Here is an 11,576-nt window from a genome sequence, read left to right as displayed (position 1 = left end):
GCCAAGAAAAGATAGCAAGCGTATTTCCTCGATGATGTGAGTTAATAACAGAGTGCTCAGTCCTGCCCCTCCGAAATAGCACCTGAGGTTTTGCTGAAGAAAGACACCGGCAGCCTGCTTTTGCTTCTCTCTGTAGCTCAAATGAGGTGAGAGTGATTATTTATGAGGTGTGGAGCAGAGCCAGGGAGTGATGTTCAAAACAGCAGTTTCCATACCCCAGCTCCGCTGCTGCTCACTTCTTTTCATTCAGGACCCGAAGTGATTAGTGCAAAAGAGAGCTAACATTTTGCAGGAAGAGGTGGGGAGACTGTGGAGCAAGTTTCCTCCTCGCCACATACATAAATAAATGAGCTTCTGTTCATTGGCTTGTCTAGGAGAAATCCACCCCCTGCAGGACAGGACAAGGAGGAACCCGCGCTTCAGACCAGGGTTACTCTGGGAATTTGCTGAATCACAGCCCGAGGGTGGGGATTTCAAGCCTCTTGAGCAACGAGACAACGATTTTGCTGCCAGTCTTACGTTAAAAAGTACAAAACAAATCACTGTATCATCAGCTTTTGCTACCTTTTGAGCAAATGGTAACAACAGCAATTTTTTAAAATGCACACAAGTACGTTTTTTTTAATGTCTCACTGAAATACAGTGAGTCAAAATGCTGTTCCTGGGGCAAAAAACCCATAAAATTCTTTACATCGAAGTATTTACGACATTTCAACTTTTGTAAGTGAAGCAAAGTCAGTCCTCTGAGAGGACTGAGGTGGCTGAGGGAGTATAAAAATCCCCTAAAAGAACGGAAAACTGTTTAACAAGACAGCACCCTTGAACTTTACATGCCAGAGGCAAAAATGTGCTGCTGCAGCAGCTCCCAGCCTCGCTTGTGCAAGAGCGGCTGATGACAGCCAGCAGAGTCCCAGCAAAGCCGATGTTTATTTATCTTCTTTATTGGTTGAGGCTGCTCAGAGGTGTGCAGACCTCACCTCACAGCAGTAAGGCAGAGCTGCTCTCTAGCCACCTTTATTTGAGAAGGAAATGGGAACCCTGCTTTCCCTGGGACCATGGGGGAACTTTTAACGCATCTGTGGGAGATGCAGTTTCCTCAGCAATAATCTCCACATGACAGCTCCATGTCATAACCTCTGCTGGGGATGAAGTTCAGCACAGCACGTGGAAGGGACTGTCTGGTCAGTTGGTGGTTGCTGAGAGGCATCTTTCTTCCTCTGGGGGCAAGATACTTCAGTTTTCCATCTTTTGCAGAAAGGAAGATGAATGAGAAACAAAAGAGCACAAGGAGTCCAGCCCACTTAGACTGCAAGGGATTGCAAGGGGTCCTACAGAGCACGTTTTGCAAGATAACTCTGTGATAAATGTCTCTCCCATAGTTAACCCACAGAGCTGGTTGGCACCAAGAGCCTCCACCAGCTTTATGCAGCTTGTGAATGCGTAAGAAAGGTTTTAAGAATCACGGAATACCAGATTGGAAGGACCTCGAGGATCATCTGGTCCAACCAACCTTTCAAGGCAAAAGCATGGTCTAAAAGAAGCTCAGCATGTCCTCCAGCCAAATCTTAAAAGTGTCCCCAGCTGCTGGAGAACACACCACTTCCCTGGGGAGATTATTCCAATGGCTGATTGTTCTCATTGTGAGAAGATGTCTCTTGTGCACAATCAGAATCTCCCCAGGAGTAAATTGTACCCATTACTGCTCATCTTTCCCACAGACTCCTTGTAAAAAGGGATTCTCTGTCTTCTTTGCAGCCACTCTTTAAATATTGGAACACAGTGATAAGGACTTTCATAAGCCTTCTTTTCTCAAGATTCAACAATAAAACTGTGCAGCGTATGTTCATGTGTGATCTTTTCTAAAACCAGTCCACAAGTGCAAAATTGGCAGAAAGCTCTCTAGATGTGGATAAAAAAAGAGGACTGCAAGTGCAGTGGATTCTGGCCCTTCTGGGCACTGTCTGCACAACCTGAAGTGTGTGTTGCTGCCCGAGGGTTATCCTTTTGTCCATGTTCTTCACTTTCTAAAGTAAGTTACATTGGTGTTTGGCTCCTTGATCTGCTTGTTCACCATTTTGGAATAACCTTCCTTCCCATATTTCATTGTCCTTTAAGATCAGTATAGTTGGTATTTTTAGACATAACAGTGGGTCAAGAGAATTGTGCCTTGATCTTTTCATGTTTCTCCTGCCTTTGCTGCTGCCCATCCTCTCTGAGACTTGGCAGGCAGCTGCGACACACATCTGTTTCATCTGACCACACATTCACAGTACTGAAATTTCTTTCAAGTAAATTAAAATATAGGTACAGGAAGCAAGGTGGAGACTCTACCATTCAGTGAATAACAGTATTTGAAATATAATGTGATGGAGTCTTTGATTGCATCACTCCCTCACATGCTACAGAAGAAGGCTGCTTCTGAAAAAAAAAAGAAAGGAAAAGGGAAAGGGAAAGGGAGGAAAGGGAAAGAGAAAGGGAAAGGAAAAGGAAAAGGAAAAGGAAAAGGAAAAGGAAAAGGAAGAAATAAAGACAAAATAAAGGATGCAACTAAGCACAGTTCTACTGATGATTCCCTTCAGGTTTTCTATGGCACAGAATACAGTAATTCATGGGCAAATAGAGGAAACTCTATGTTCTTTTTCTTTTTTTACTTGCTTATACCTTATGTATTGAACCACAGCCTATTTTCTTTCTTCCTGGTAATTATTCCAGATACATGGTGCACCCTGTGCCTACAGAGCCTGTTCCACCCACAGCTATGTTACAAAAGCATAGTATTTCCAATAAATAATACATAGGAGCAAGTACAAGTCTGTTTAAGATAGAATGAAAGAAAAGAAAGTAAAAGCAGACAAGATGAGCTCTGAGTGCATCTACTGCTGGAACAGAAAGGCCAGGTACTAAATAATTCAGATGTATTCAGAGACAAGGACAGCCCCTATTCAAGCTGTGTTTTCTGTGGACGGAATAAATGTTCTTGTCTTGTGTTTCATTTCCCCGAATTCTCAGGAGCAATGCTAATCCCATTTATAGTTTCACAGAATTTCAGTCAAATTATTTGTTTGCTGTTTTTTAGGCATGCATTTCTCTGCTTCCTAGATATTCATCCCCAAAAGCAATAATAAGTACTAGTAATTAATACAGGAATGCCCCCTCCTTCCCATGCCCCAAATTTTCCAATAACAGGGATTTTGTCCTGATCACTCTATTCACTGTCATTTGTTCAAACCTGTGCGACCTCTTTGGAAGGCAGCTCCAGGGAAACAACCCTTCACAGAGCCAGGAATAACAGGTGTGGTTCTGGTCCTTACTGTGAGTGTTCATCCAAATGAGCAAGTAGATCTCAGTCCAGCAAAGGCAGAGTGTGCCTCCCCATCCAGATGTGCTTCTGTCTCTGAGAAAGGCCACCAAAGCCACCATGCACTCAGTCCTGCTCATGTTTCCTGCAAGATCTCCTCATTATATCACACATGGAAGGACCACCCATGGAGGGGATGTTCAGACCAGCAGCTGGTGAGAAAGCCTGCTGGGAGCTGAAGGAGGCCCTGAACACAGGCAGATGTCTTGACCTGGAGAGCACACCTGCTACTGCTGGCAGCCACCTTGAATGGGACTTCCCCTAGTCTGGCCTAGGAGAGTTCCTTGTGGACCTGCAGGGATCACTGGATTTGACCTAGCCAGTGCCCCAGGCTAAAACCACAACAAAGCCAAATGCGATGGTTCAGGCTCAGAGAAGTTTGGCCTTTTGCTTTTCTGCATCCTGCTCCATTCATCTTGTTCTGCCCCCGATTTCAGGTGTGCCTGCAGGAAACTCACTCCTGCTAACAGACTCATGCCAGTTCACTTGGCACGTGCCCAGGAAGCTGCCTGTTCCATCAGGGTCAGTGGGTAGCTGTGAGAGCTGGCAGCTGAAGGCAAGCTGCTTCCTCCCGAGACGAATTCCCAGAGGCTTGAAACATGGCTTAGCATAGTCTGAAAGTTACACAAGACAGCCACAGGCTACGACATGCCCTGGAAAAGCCTGCCTGCAGTGATGTCTCTTGACAAGATATGATCGCTTAAAGTTGTACCAACACCCTAAAGTTCAGAATGACAAGACTCACACACCAAAAGACAGCAGGTGTTAAGTACTTGTCCTTCTGGTGCCTGTCAAGCACTCGGAGAGGTGTTGGTACCTCCAGGGCATTCCTAGTGAGGTTGGAAATAGGACGTTATTCTCACAGCTTATCCTGTGGTCCTTGTTTTCCCCTCATGTGTCCTCCTGGGACAAACATTTGGTGAAGGAAAATGTCTTTTGGTAGCATAACTGGCAGCAGATAGGCTATCAGCTTTGTGCTTTCCACAGTTAACTCTTCCCAGTAGGGAATGTCTCTAGCTGGAAAGCACAACAAGTCACCTGCTACACCCTCACTGATGCCATGTCAGTTCTCAAGGGAGGAAGCTTGGTCCTTGTCTCAGTCCCCACCTGTCTGCCCTGCTGGGACCCACCCCTATGCTGGAGGATGGCAGCCACGAGGATACAAACATGCCCACAGGTGTGACGTCCTGCCCAGCACAGATGCCTGATGGCAAGGGCTGGGGGTGGCCCTGTATCCCCCCCAGCCTGCCCGCTTTCTGGCTGGGGACAGTGGGACAGGTCCTGACCACCAGACCCTGCCATAACTCCCTGCACCCTGACAACAAGGTGAATGTGGAGAAATATGGCACAGAGCAAAGACTTTTTACCCTCATGTTCTCATCCCTTAGCTGGCAGGTGCTTCAACAGCAGGATGATGAGGAAATGAAAATTATTTGCCTTGCTTTGATTCCTATTTGAATTACTATGTCTTTTGTATACGACTGTAGAACAGTTTTCATAAATATTGTTACTCTAGTCTCTGAATTTATAATTTCCAAAGCTGTTTACAATTTTACCAGGATGCTGGTCCTTTCTCTAGACTTACTTATTCAAGTGCTACCCAAGTTGTTTTAGTTTTTCCCACATAAATTGGCAGGGCTCTGTATTTTTCTGTCTATGTCACTGAAACTCTCATTCCAGGTCCTTCTTCTTATGTCTTAAATTTACAGATCTCTTCCTCCTTGACTCCTAACATCTTAGCTTTGTCTCCTCTGGACAACTCAAAACTAAGCTTCTTTGGCATCCTTACCTATCCTGACACCATCATTCCCTTTCCTGATACTATTCATTAGCTCTTCTTATGGTTGGTCTCTATCCCAGCTTAGGTCATACACTCATCTATGCCACATACTGCATACGTGTCGTTTTCACCTTAGAAACTAATTAAAATACAGCTCTGACTACCGTGAAAGGCCTTAAGCTCAATTCTTCATTATTATTAATGTTTCTAGTTGAAGAGAAAAAGAAAAAAGAGCAAAAAATGTGTACAATTACAAAAATATCAGTGTTATGTGTGCCAAAAAAAGGCTCCCGTATCCTAGTATTTGCTCCTCCATCTGTTGAATGTAAAAGCCATGAAGCAAGGACTGGCTTTTTTTGGTTTTTTTTTTTAGTATTCCTTTGGTTTCTATCAAGAGGAAGCCCTACAGAAATTATGTAATGATATTTAACTCTACTCCTATCGGCACTAAATATAATATAGGTAATAACTGTTACTTCTATGGGAAGTAAAAATGATACCTTGGAGGTATGCTGACGAGGTTCATCTCTCCAGATTAGTCTGGAGGAAATTCTGCTTTGCAATACACAAATCCAGTTCCCTTTAAGGTGGCCTTCCCTCGTTCCAGTTCCAGAGGAAGAAAGTGAGATGAAATGACACTGCAAGCATGGACCTGAAAATGCACTTTGTATGACTTCCCAGGCTCCAGAGCAACAGTGGAGTCTCACTCTCAGTGCTCCTCAGATTCAGGAGGTTTGGATGCAAGGTTTTGTTTTATCATTTGTTCGTACTTTTTGTCTTAGCTTGCCTGTCTAGGACATTTTATAAACAAAATTTACTGAAAAGATACTGAAAATTAGCAACAAGAATAAAAGCTACAAACTGTTCTTTACTACATTTCTGTCTGGTAAAATGGAAGAAAGCAATGAAAAATCGTGAAATTTCAGAAGTTGTATTTTATCTCTCTGGCCACAGAGTGTCAATGTTTTCCCACACATTTCTCAATGGAGAGTCTACATCCAGCGGAATCAGCTCCTGCCAAACAGCAGATGTCAGTGCTCCCGCTTTGGTTTAAGGGGAGGTCCTTGACACCCTTTTGCAGCTGGATCACTTTGAAAGAGATTTTGTTGAACAGCAGCTGTAGGTTTGTTTTGTGTGCCTGTTCTTTCACATCCACAGGAAGCTGATGGTGAGCACAGCAGAACAGAACTGGAGTAAGATGTCAGCTCCATGCAGGTCACATTTAGTTCCAGACTCTTTTCACATCAGATTTAGCTGGCATCATATCCTAGGCCTCCACAGTTTGAGTGAAAACAGTTAACCTACTGATGGAAAAAAAAAAAATACTTAATGAGGAGAGAAACAAGAAACACTTTGAAGAATTTTCTTCCTTTAATATCCTTTAACAGGTCACTGATAGTTGCCATCATGACTCTTCACTGTTTGTGGTCACTTACAGAGGTACAGATACAGAACAAGCTTTTCAATCCACAACTGACAAGATCACAAAATCCCCCAAATTTGGGTTTATCTATGACTATGCCTTTGTGATCTCCGGGTTTGACAACATATCCTTAGGAATGAAATTACAGAATCAGGTTGCATTATGGTTTGGGTATAATTCCATGCCATGCTATTCTCCATTTTGAATTTCAAGTGTCCCCACTTTGGTCACTTGAGGAAAGCCCTTCGCAGTCACCTGCTACTGCTGTCAAGAGACATAAGGTGAGGCTGTCGGTGTAAGAGAGAGGGATCAGCAGCTGAGCGGACCATCAAGGCCAGCAACACACATTATCTGTGTGATGTCTGGGGCAACAATTCCTTTTGTTCTACAAAACTTGTCTCTGAGTAGCATTGCTTTGCCTAGTTGGCCTATTTAATGCTTTCATAACATTTCCAGTAGGTCACAACTTTTCCAAGAAGGATCTCAGGTTTCATAACCCTTTTCCTTGTAGAAAAAGAAATGCTAGAAGATGGTTGCTTTTTGTTATTGCTGGCTTGTACAAAAAGCCACGCTGAGAGAAAAAGAACTGAAACTAGTTATTTGCAAGATAATAAAATTATTTCTGCTCCACACAGAGCATGTTTTCAGCTGTGTCAGCTGCTTGTAAAGCTCAGATACAATATAAACTGCCTTACACTACTGTTTAAGGACTTACTGCATGATAAAATTTGGTGAAAACTAATTGGTGATAACTAATAAGAAGAAACATAAACCCATGTGAATAAAAAAACCCCTGACTCAGAGCTTGTATTCTGGTGCTTGTTAAAACAACTGGGTTCCTGCATATGGTAACTAAGCAGGGCTGTCCTGCAGAACTACAATCACAGTTCTGTTTATCCAGTTCCACCTTTGCACCATTTCCTAGCAATGTCAGGAAAGGCAGCTGTTCTTGACAGACAATTCCTCTGCAAAGCCACAAACACAAGCTGAAAACAAGTGCTGTGTATGTTCCCTTTCTGGCTCTTTTGGGCCTCCCATGGAGGCACTGATGACACTTTTCCATGTATCTTACTTATGCCTTTTCTTTCTGTTGCTCCAGAATTCCCACAATGTATTCAGCAGTACTTTCCTGATGCCAGCAGCACAGTAAGCAGCAACTTGGCAGGAAAATTCTCTTTTTACCCTGGACCTACCACTGTGCTTTCCTTGCCTGATATTCCAGGGCAGAATTTCTTCAGCACCACTGATTCCCTCTCAGAGCAACCCATCCACACTTGATCCTGGGGTTTCTGAAATTGATTTTTTCATTTTCTTTTTTTTTTTTAATTACAATTTCTTTTTTGAATTTAGCTTTTTCTTAAATTGACCACCACCAAAAAGATATTGATACTTCCAGTGGGCTTGACCCTACTGCTTTATGTTTCAGATCCATCAGCTCCCCACTCCCTGCAACCCCCAGCTGCCTTCTGACCCACTGTCAGGAAAAGAAGTAAATTTTGAGAAGGAGGAAGCCATCTCTTGGTAACAACTTTGTATGAACAGAAGAACTCTCTTGGGAAGGCCGCTTTCCAGTCTTCCCTTTCCTGGATCCTCCCGCACCATTCCGTCAGCTACTTGATCTGCAGGTGTTGAAACGGAACAGTAAAGCGACAGGAATGTGCCACTGCTGAGGTCTAGCAGGGCTTTATATACTGCCTAAACGCCCTTGAATGAAGAGAAGTCGCTATGTGACTGTTACAGAAGACCCTTAGCCCTGTCTGTGGGATCCCCCTGGACTCAGGCCTTCCTGGCGCCAGCCAGCAGCAGAGCCAGCCGTGATCCCGCCCCGGCCGGGCTCTGCTCAGCCGCGGCCAGGGCAGGGAGCCGGGGCTGGCCGCAGCCCCTCCTCGCTTTGCCCTCGGCTCCGCGCCGGCGAGGATGCGGGGGCAGACAGGTGCCATCCGTTCGGGAAGGACACTGAGGTGCTGGAGCGGGTCCAGCCAGAGAAGGGCAATGAAGCTGGTGAAGGAGCAAAGTCTTATGAAGAGCGTCTGAGGGGGTTGAGGGGATTGTTTAGCCTGGAGAAAAGGAGGCTTAGGGGGAAACTCATCGCTCTCTGCAGCTCCCTGAAATGAGGGTGGAGCCAGGTGGCGGTCGGCCTCTTCTAGCAGGTAATTTAGTGGCAGGACAGCAGGACAAAGCCTCAAGCTGTGCCAGGGGAGGTTTACGTTGTACATTAGGAAGAATTTATTCACAGAAAGAGTGACTGGGCATAGGAATGGGTTGCCCAGGGAGGTGGCGGAGTCACCGTCCCTGGAGGTGCGTAAGGAAAGGCTGGACGTGGCACGCAGTGCCATGCTCTGTTTGACACGGTGGTGCTCGCCCAGAAGCTGGACCCTGAACGATGCCAGGGATGTTTCCCACCCTCTCCCGTCACACTGCAACCCGCCCCGCACTGGGAGGGCGGGGGGAGGGGCGGAGAAGGGGGACGTGTCACGCGCCCGCGCACCCGCGGCGCCCAATAGGGAGCGAGGATTCGCTCACGTGACGGAGCGCGCGCGAACGGTCAAGAGGGAGGGGGCTCCCCCCCGCTCCCGCGTCTCAGTGGCGAGTCACGTGATGCGGCGCCGCTCTGCCCCCCCCCCCCGCTCCCCTCCCGCCGTGGTCACGTGCGCGGGCGCCGGCGGTGCGCGCGGCCCCGACGGCCGTGAGGGGCAGCGGGAGCGGCGGCTCCGGGGGGGACGCGCGGGGGCCGCGCCGGGCGGAGCGGCCGCGGGGAGCCCGCCGGGAGCCCGCCAGGATCTGCCGCGGGCACCGGGTGAGCAGCGCCCGCCCCTCGCCGTCCCGTTAGGGCGCTGCGGGCAGCGGGCGGGCACCGCGGCTCTGAGGAGCTGCGAGGGTGGCGGTGCCCGTGCGGAGCGGGAGAGCGAGGAGAGGAGAGAGAGAGGGAGAGGGTCGTTGTCGCCAGAACAGGGCTGGGGTGGGGACCCACCCTCACCCGCGCTCTGTCTCGCCGCTAGCCTGTCTCTGGGATCTCCCCACAGCCCCCTGGAAGGCTTTAATTGCAGGTCTTTAACGCTGTGTATTCTTACCGATTTTTTCTTTTCTTATTTTCCTGGTTCGTGATGTTTCGGTTTATCCTTCCCTTTTGTCGCCGGCTTCCTGAAGGCTGAGTGAGATACCCGGCTGGTCGGAAAAAAAAAAAAAAAAAAGGCAGGAAAAACTCAACGCTTTTTTTTTTTCCTCACCTGGCTTTCTATGAAGAGTTACAGCGTTTCTCCGGCTTTTTAACACGCTTCTTCTAAATTGAAGGGGTATTTGTTTTGTTTTGTTTTGTTTTTAAGGAGCTTGCAGGGTTCCAGTTTAGAAAGCTTTTGTAAATTAATACTAAAGGGATATTTCCTTTTTTTATAAGGAACGTGTAGGGTTCTGATTTAGAAAGTTCAAGTGACCCGTTCGTGTTGTCCTCTACTGACGGAAGGTAAAAAGTGCTTTAATCGTTCCGACAAGGGGTGGGATTATGAGAAAGAGGTACAAAGCGTCGTAAATGGAAATGTGTTTGGAGCACAGAGTTTTTTAGGAAAAACTTTAGAAGCTGTTTGGAAGATGCATTCATTCTTTAGTGCTTTAGTATGGATGTTTTCCCTTGAATGCTTATCTCTCTATGCATCAGATTGAAAGACAGGCATTGCCTCAGAAGATGTATTGTCCTAAGTGAATGGATTTGAAAAGTTGCATAAATGGCTCAGCGTAGGGAAAAAAAAGGAAAAAGGCGTAGTGTGGTTGTAATTACAGTTTTGTAATTGGAGTTTTGTTATGGTGGGTAGATGACTGTCGTCCTCATAAGGGTGGTCTCCTGTGGCTAAACCAGTCATGTTCAGTAGTGTTCACGTGCATGATGATGCTTTTTGCTTGCTTACCTCTCTCAGCTGGTTGCTCAAAGCAACCAGGAGCTCTGGTTGTCAGCCCTTGGATCAGCAGTTCTTTCTGTCCCTGTATTGCTCATTAAAGGCATCTGAAAATAAATTGTGTAGAGGTTTGGAACACATGGGTTTTGTCATAGAAATTTTGCTTTCTGTAAGGTCCAAGGGAAGTAAGTTAAGGCACATGTTTTCAGGGAGTGCAGTCTCTTTTCATTGGCAGGGAGAATGCTTCAGTAACGTCACTTGGTTCATACATCTGATTAATTCCAGTAGTATTGTTAATATAATAGAACATAGAATCAATATATTATTTTCTCAATGCCAAAGTATGAAATCAAAAAAAGCAAACGTAGACTGGGGGAAGGAGGATCAATGTTATGTGAAGGATTTGAGTCTAATGTGGTTGGAGGTGTATTTCAAATTAAAAAGGGATTAAGCGTGCCAGTCATTCTGTGTTGTTTTAAAGCCAGATATCCCAGCTTTTGTGTTCTCACTGCTGTTCATAATTCCCAAAGACAATTAGGAGAAACGAAGGCCTGAGCCTGCAGTTTTTCTGTGCAGGAGTAGGTCTGCCCAGCTGGAATAAACTGCAACATTGGAGCCTGAGGAAAGAGTGAAACAAACAAATATGTGATTGTGTTCCAACAGCCTTTGCAAGTAAGGGGATAATTCTTGAGGAGTTAACTGTAGATTTTTTTTGTTGCGAGTACAATTGGTACTGTTTTCCCAGTAGGATGTTGTGTTAGGCTATTGTTCTATCCAGCGTGGATTTATTTAGCTGAACTATAAACTCTGTAGAACGGTATCTAAAATCATTTTAACAAAGCATTCTGTAAACACTGTATTTTTTTTTTTTTTTTTTCAAAGCAGGGATTCATGTTTGCCTACATGTGCCACTTTGAATCGGCTTGCAGGCTTTTTATTTAGAAAGCAAATTACTGAGGAGATGAATGTGTAGGCAGCAGATTAGCACAGAATTTTTGAGGGGCCTATGTCTCCCAAAAGTGTGTGGCTTTTTAAAATTGTGAGCAGATGTAGATGTTTTCCCCTAGTGTTGCTGCCTATTCCGAGGTCAATTTCTTTTTCATCACAATATGTGGCCAGTTCAGTTTC

At 45.6% G+C, this 11,576-nt stretch overlaps 1 protein-coding gene and 1 long non-coding RNA gene across 6 annotated transcripts in view; one reads left to right on the top strand and one right to left on the bottom strand.

The window, feature by feature from the left end:
• Positions 1 to 2,898: 2,898 nt before the first annotated feature.
• LOC121657944 lies at positions 2,899 to 9,709 on the bottom strand. Its single transcript, XR_006013796.1, has 2 exons — positions 9,633 to 9,709; positions 2,899 to 6,442 (listed from the first exon to the last, which is right to left on the bottom strand). It is a non-coding gene; the product is annotated as an uncharacterized LOC121657944 (long non-coding RNA).
• RCBTB1 (RCC1 and BTB domain containing protein 1) overlaps positions 9,255 to 11,576 on the top strand; it is a 24,351-nt gene continuing 22,029 nt past the window's right edge. Inside the window, exon 1 of one of the 5 annotated variants that reach the window (XM_042014238.1) lies at positions 9,255 to 9,358. The gene's annotated coding sequence lies outside the window, so the exon portion shown is untranslated. The other 4 variants (XM_042014239.1, XM_042014241.1, XM_042014242.1 and 1 more) reach the window with 4 other exon arrangements.

Source organism: Corvus kubaryi, unplaced genomic scaffold (assembly GCF_017639235.1).
Source record: "Corvus kubaryi isolate FWS band 111438036 unplaced genomic scaffold, C.kubaryi_AGA036_p1.0 split1-65, whole genome shotgun sequence".
Classification (NCBI taxonomy): domain Eukaryota; kingdom Metazoa; phylum Chordata; class Aves; order Passeriformes; family Corvidae; genus Corvus; species Corvus kubaryi.
The sequence above is the reverse complement of the archived record's forward strand: the minus strand, read 5'-3'. Positions and strand labels throughout refer to the sequence as shown.